Source organism: Lithobates pipiens, unplaced genomic scaffold, assembly GCF_037356315.1.
Source record: "Lithobates pipiens isolate NorthernLeopardFrog02 unplaced genomic scaffold, aLitPip1_a1.2 Scaffold_16, whole genome shotgun sequence".
In the NCBI taxonomy this organism is placed as follows: Eukaryota; Metazoa; Chordata; class Amphibia; order Anura; family Ranidae; genus Lithobates; species Lithobates pipiens.
The window spans coordinates 510005920-510013514 of NW_027507748.1; positions in this window are offsets into that span (position 1 = coordinate 510005920).

The window sequence follows — 7595 nt, forward strand, 5'->3', positions numbered from 1 at the left end:
ATTTTTTTGATTTTATGAAATTCTTTTGGTGTTCCTATAATATGTGAGAAGAGCTAATGAATCATGTACTAACTAGCTTCTAACTAGCTTATAGCAGGAAGCTTAAAGTGACCTTAGCACCTGGAATTAGATTTTTCACCTTTTTTGAATTTACATTTCCAATTGCAAGTGAAACCTTTCATGCTGTAATAATGCATGGCACTTTACCAACTTTGATGGATCAAGAAATACTGTTATCTTGAGAATGACAGTAGATGTGCTGTCATTAAACCTGTTATAATGTACCTTGTGATTGAGTCAAATAGAATCAATTTATACATGGAAAACATAGGCACTGGTGATATTCAAACAGGTATGATACTTTCTTCTCTGTGAATGATAATGAGTGTTTCATGTAGGCAAAATAAATTCATTATCACCTAATCCTAAAGCTGTATGCAGTCCAGGCTTCAACCTGTTGCCACAGGCAATTCTAAAATTAGCCATACACCTGAGAATTCCATAGATTTTGCAGTTACAACTTTTTTTTCTTTTTCACAGCATCCAGGGGTTAGATAAAATGTATGGCAGAATATCTGTTGGAGTCTTTGCAGTTCGAAGGGATATTTTTATTGGGGAGTAAGCAGCCTTGCATTCTTGTTTATGGGTATGCATCTCAATGAACATTACCATTTCTATGACGGCTACACCCACATTCATCTCTCTACCCCTCAGCTGACTTCTTCAGTCTCCTCACCTATCACTAATTTACTATCAGACATATCAGTCTGGATGTTCAACAACTTCCTCAAACTCAATCTATCGAAAACCAAACTCATTATATTTCCTCCCCCGAGTGACTCTTCCCCTGATCTCTCTGTCATGATTGATAGCTTGACTATCAACACATCCCTGCATGCCAAGGTTCTAGGTATAATCACTGTCCAAATCCCCCCTTCAGTCCATCATGAATGCTGCTGCCAGGCTCATCAAACTTACCAACCACTGTGTGGCTGCTACCCCTTTCTGTCAACCCCTCCTTTGGCTCCCCAAAAAATTTAATACAAAATACTAACAACAACAACTTACAAAGCCATCCACAATTAACTTACAAAGCCATCCACAATTAAGCCCTCAGTTACATCACTGACCTAGTCTCAAAATACCAGCCTAATTGTTCTCTTTGTTCCTCTCGAGATCTCCTGCTCTCTAGTTCTCTCATAACCGCCTCCAGGACTTTTCCAGAGCCTCTCCCATCCTATGGAACTCCCCACCCCTATTATCTCCTACTATGTTTTCTTTTAGACGATCCCTAAAACACATCCTTTTCAGAGAAGCATATCCTGCCTTCACCTAATAACTGTACTTTTTTTCATCATCTCATTCCCCATAGTTATTACCCTTTGTATCACTTGACCATCCCTCCTAGATTGTAAGCTCTAATGAGCAAGGCTCTCTGATTCTTCCTGTATTGAATTGCATTGCAACATATGTTGTAAAGTGCTGTGCAAACTGTTGGCACTATATAAATTGTATAATAATAATATGAGCTGAAAAAAAATCAATATTACAAATATGGAATCAGTTTAACTAATAGTTAAAAGGGGCATTACTGCTAACAAACTATATAAAGCACTTTGAGCTGTGTGAATTCCAAAAACACAAATGTTGAGCATCTGCTATAGTGTGTTTTTCATATGGGATCCTTAAAGTACTGGTTCATATGGGATCCTTAAAGTGTTTAAAGGTTTTGGTGTACATATAACTAATTGGCAATGAAAGGGACTTTGACTTACACAAAATGCTTAAAACCTAATATTAACACATTGCTGCCTAGAAAAAATATGAAAGGGCGTGTCATCCACACTCACTCTTAGCTCCTCTTACCGTATTTAATAATAATCAATACTTAGACTGCAAACAACAATGTCTCCACCTAAGAACTATCCTTCTTTGAGGTGTTTCACTATTCCCAGCTTGCTCACAACTTACTGATTGTTAATAAATATGGTAAGAGTAGGTAAGAGTGGAATGTGGCTGACACATCCTTTCATATTTCTAATGGAGAATGGAGACAAACTACAATGGCCAGCACTCAGATTGTCCATGTATAAGAGGGGCAAGGCTTGAGTAGAGCTCTGGATTTGTGTATGAGACTGCTACCTAGATTTGAGCTTAATGTTTGTGTTAGCATTATGACAGATTTTTTGCGTGAGTCACAACCCAAACTGATTCCACAAGGGTCACTCAACATAATTTTTCTCCAGAAACTGACAACAGTTCAGGTATCTTAAGTAATATTGAAACCTTAGAAGCTGTTCTTTGCTTACTTCACCTGCAAGCTGCTGGAACATTGTTTTGCACATCTGGCCTTAGTGCAGTTTTAGATCTCCGGACCTCTGTAGCTTGACCTAATCTGTTGCCATCCTAGTTAACCAGGCTGGTACCCTGATCTTGCTCTCTCTGGTTTTACTGCTGGTACCACTGAGATGTACCTGAGTTCTGCATATTGAGAGTGACATGCAATAAAAAAATGCTTACCTTTATATGTGAATTAGAAAATTTGGGGAATTCAGGTTTTACATCCATGAAAACCTCCTTATTTATGCAATTTGTTTCTTGGGTGCAGTGTGCACCATATCCTTAGTGATAGACATGTACCTTCATGTAGGATTACAAAAAGCAGTAGACATGTGCATTCGTTTTCGTCCGAATGCATTTAACGAAAGCATAGAATCCGAAAAACGGAAGATCCGACGTAAATAAATGCTTTATTTTCGTTTTCGTTGTTACATCAGTTCAATATAGAATAGGAGATTCGACGTGTCTCAGACAATAACAATCTGTGTCTATTAAATCTGTGGTCGAATATGCCTAACCTTACCTCTATTAGTCCAAGATTATATAGAGAAAATATTCGACAGAGAGAAAATATTCGACATAGAGAGAAAAGATTCGACAGAGAGAAAAGATTCTGGAATTGGGTGGGGAAGTAAAATAAAAATAATGATGATGATGAATGTTATTGGCTGATTGTAACCAAAGAGGAGGAACAGTAAAATAGATAGAACTAAGTACACACATACAGCCAACTTACTTTCACTTACGATTGCTAGCAGAGAGAGACACACACACTGAATAATTTCAGAAGACAGTCAATCTTAGCTGGTCCATTTGAATTGTCACTTGTCAGAGAACCCAAATTATTATTAAGCATAAGCACAGCAGCAGAACAATAGTGAAGCAAGCTACAGTTCAACTTAGCTTTTTCCTAATAATCTGCTGCTATTGTGTTAGTGTGAGAACCTTATAGTGATACTAGTGTTGCTGCTAGTGTTGTTGTGATGGCCTCAGAGGCTGCCTGTGTTGTGGGGGGGATTTATTATTATAGAATCTTGTTACCTGTCTGATCAGTGATCACTATCACCAGTCCACCAGTTTCTGTTTGAATGAGTATATAATATATATACACACAGAAACACTTGTAGATGGCCCAGGAACATCCTCCAATGCCTCCATGTCGCTCTCACAATGGGTTGCCCCCATATTCGTTATTATCAGTAACTCACTATCTGATACCTGACACTGTGAGACTTAGACCATTCATTCAACATGAACGACGAAGATTCGATAAAGCAACAAAAAACACACACGTTTATATTAATATTTGACGGAACATCGAAACTGTACGACGCTGCAATCGTACAATTCTGGAGTCAAATGCTTCGCCTATAGGCTATATAGAGTTTAGCAGCTCTGTTGAATCTTCTTTATACATTTCGACAGACACCATAAGCCTTCAAAGACAGATTCAACCATAATTCATGTGGATTTTCAGACGAATGCAACGAAATAAATAAAAACTAATTTCAGGAGTAACTATATAAATTTATTTTTCAGACGAAAACGAAATTCCAAAACAAAATATTTCACTCTGTACATGTCTAAAAAGCAGTGCTCAATTACTGACCCTCCTTACTCATGGACATTAGGAATCTTTTATCACATGGGAATCTGGAAAGGTGTTCAGCCTAGGTACAATCTCTCACAGTTACTATTTCATAGTCTATTATTATTAGTACTACTATATTTTTTGGGTGTGACCAGCAAAACTTTTAAAATGTTAAATTGAGCAAAAATTTTTCCCTTTTTACTACAATTTCTGTGGAGGAAAAATGTATTCTAACGATTCAGTTCAGAACAGAAAATATTAATTTTGTTAAAATAAGACTCAGAAATGAAGTATATTAGTAAAACATACTATATTGCCTCATCTTTTTCCAATCAATCGTTCACATGAATGGTGAACTTGGTCGAATGAGCCTAGGAACAGCCAGATCAAATCTTAATTATCTATCCTCCGCTCCAATCTCCCACATCTGAAAATCAAGCTCAGCCAAAAGAGCCGGTGTTCTGCCTAATATAGTCCGCCCATCAAATGCTGTCCGCTCCGTACTGCGCATGCGCAGTACGGAGCAGACGAAGCTTCGGAAAAACTCCGAAGTTGAACGGCGCCTGCGCCGTGAGTGGAGGTGGTAGCCCCACCATCCAAGCGGACATAGGGTTGTGAATTTTAGAGGGCCCCTCGCGGGCGAGCTTCGCTCGCCACGCTTCGGGCTCGGCCTCGCTCCGCTCGGCTCTTTTTTATTCTAACTCTATGTCCACTTGGATAGTGGGGATAGAACCTGGACTCACGGCGCAGGCGCCGTTCATCCTCGGCAATTTTCGGAATCTGTGTTCCTGTGTACTGCGCATGCGCAGTACGCAGGGGACACTATCTGATGGAGGACACTATTTTACAAGACACCGGGAAAGGCAGATATAGTGTAGTATCATTTGTTTATTGTTAAGAAACTTACAATATTTCCAGGTGGGGAGTGCATCAGTATATGGGAAACACCTAGTGCGGTGGAAGTCCGTTCAGACAGCGCTATCTGACCAGCGATGTATGCTATGCATTAGGCAACCCCCAGCAGAAGTGACATAAAGTACGTGTCAGATCTAGCTTCTATGTATGTTGCGTTGCAGCATGCATCATCAGGAAGTGGTTCTGACACAGATTTAATTAGCTTAAATAGCGGACCAGGCGACGTGATTGGTCCAGAACAAAATATGGGCTAAAACCTAAAATTCTTCTTAAAATCTAAAATATTTTCTATTGTAAACAACTGAATTCCACAAGTGCTAGGGAATCCCATTTAGTAACAGATATAGAATAATATGGTACATTTAAAATATAATTTAAAATATCATTGGGGGCAATGTCATTAACAAAGGACGGCTTATTTTCCGGACCTTTTCTGATGAGAAAATGAACTATGTGAACAAGAGAGAAAACAGAACCTTCCATTCGGATGAAACAAATGATAAAATATGCTCTGCCAAGACAGCCATGCCTTCTACAAAACACATGTACCTTCAGCAGAACCAATGCCCTACTGGCTCATTGATATATATATTATCATACATCTGAAAAAATTAAAAAAATTATTAATAAGATAATAGAAAAACCAAATACTAGCTGATTGGATGTAACCATTTACTTACAAAAAAGTACAGTAATGTGCATAAATATAATAGAGCTCTCTACTAATAGTCCGTAAGAAAACAACTGAAGCCTATGTCTATGCCCACATAGAGTAAACCACATGGGCAGGATAGAAGATAAGCCACATATTTTGTATTTCAAGAAATAAATTTATCCACTGTGTAATCTTTTCCATTATAACCAAAACATTTTTCCATTTTTCTTTTATCTGTGTCAGGGCTGGCTTAGCCCTTCCTTCTCTGGGCTGGCCGCTCAGCTGTCGGCTAATTGCCAGCTCTCTTCTCTCTCCACAGTTACCAGCTGTTACTGATGATGCTCGTCTGACCTGCCTACTTAAAGCCTTCCAGCTCACTTCACCTCTGCCTTCGCCTTGGTCACATCACTAGAAGCCATCTCCTGAGGTTTGTTTAAAGACTGGCTTGCTGACATTCCTTCTGGCTCCTTATCCTGCTTGCTGTTGCTCTATTTGCATCCCTGACTTCTGGCCTGGCTGACTAACCGATCTGGTTACTGGACTCTGGCTATGCTTGACTACACTTTTTCTATTTACCTTTTTATTTTTATTAATAAACAAGTGGGATTTAATTGTACTTCTGTCTCAGTCTGATTCATGGTTTCTGACAATCTGCTGTGGTTTGGGAAGAGATGCATTTCCCACACCTGTTGCCGACTACGCCATTTAATTCCGTACTCTGGCAGCAGTGGCTGCTTTTTCTCATGGTCTCTTGGATTCCATCAAGGATGAGATAGCAGCCCGAGATATACCCACTGAGGTGGAGAGCTTGATCTCGTTTTCCATCCTCATGCCTACCCGATTCCATTGATTACAGAGTTATTTGACCGCCTCAAGGGAGCAACGGTTTTCATGAAGCTTGACTTGAGAGGGGCATACAATCTTGTGCACATTAAGGAGGTCGTCAAGTGGAAAACTGTGTTTAATACCAGAACAGGCCATTATGAATACCTGGTAATGCCTTTTGGCCTTTGTAATGCCCCGGCAGTTTTCCAGGAATTTATTAATGATGTCATCCGAGATTTTTTGCAGTTGTGTGTGGTGGTTTTTCTCGATGATATCCTCATATTTTCCAAGTCCCTGGAGAGCCACCACACAGATGTCTGTTGTGTGCTTCAGAAACGAAGAGAGAACAATCTCTATTGTAAACTGGAGAAGTCCTAATTCCATCGTGGACAGGTTACATTCTTGGGCTATGTCATTTCCACTGCTGATTTTTCGATGGACCCAGAGAAACTTTTGACAGTCCCACAGTGGCCTCGACCCATGGGTTTACGTCCTCTGCAGCGTTTCCTTGGCTTTCCCAACTACTATCGGAAGTTTATTCATAACTTTTCATATTTGGTCAAGCCCCTGACTGATATGAGCAGATAGGACAGTAACCCACAGAGTTGGTCTCCGGAGTCCATTAAGGCCTTTGAGACTCTCAAGGCTGCCTTTGTTTCTGCTCCTGTGTTGGCACATCCTGATCCTATGTTGCCTTTTATCCTAGAAGTTGATGCTTCTGAGACTGGAGTTGGCGCCCTTCTGTTTCAACGTCCTAACTCTGAGAGCGCTATGCATCCTTGTGGCTACTTTTCCAAGAAATTTTCACCTGCTGAGTGCAATTATGAGATTGGTGACAGAGAGCTGTTGGCGATCATTTAAGCCCTGAAAGAATGGAGACATCTCCTTGAAGGTACCACTGTGCCTGTTCTTAGTCTTACTGACCATAAGAATCTTACATTCTTGTCTGACGCTAAGTGACTCTCTCCCAGAAGGGCGCGATGGGCTCTTTTCTTGTCGAGCTTTAATTACTTTGTCTCATTCTTACCAACGAGTGGAAAAGAATGTAAGGGTTGATGCCTTGTCACGACAATTTTCCTCCACTTCCAAGTTGGAGTCGGTTCCGGTTCCTATGATACCTCCTGATCATATCTTGGCTACAGTTCGCACCAGTCTTACTTCTCCTTTGGGTGACAAAATTCTTGCTGCTAAGGTCCATGCTCCTCCTGATAAACCTTGTGACCGCTGCTTTGTCCCAGAAAGTTTCTGTACTGCTGTGCTCCAGACTTA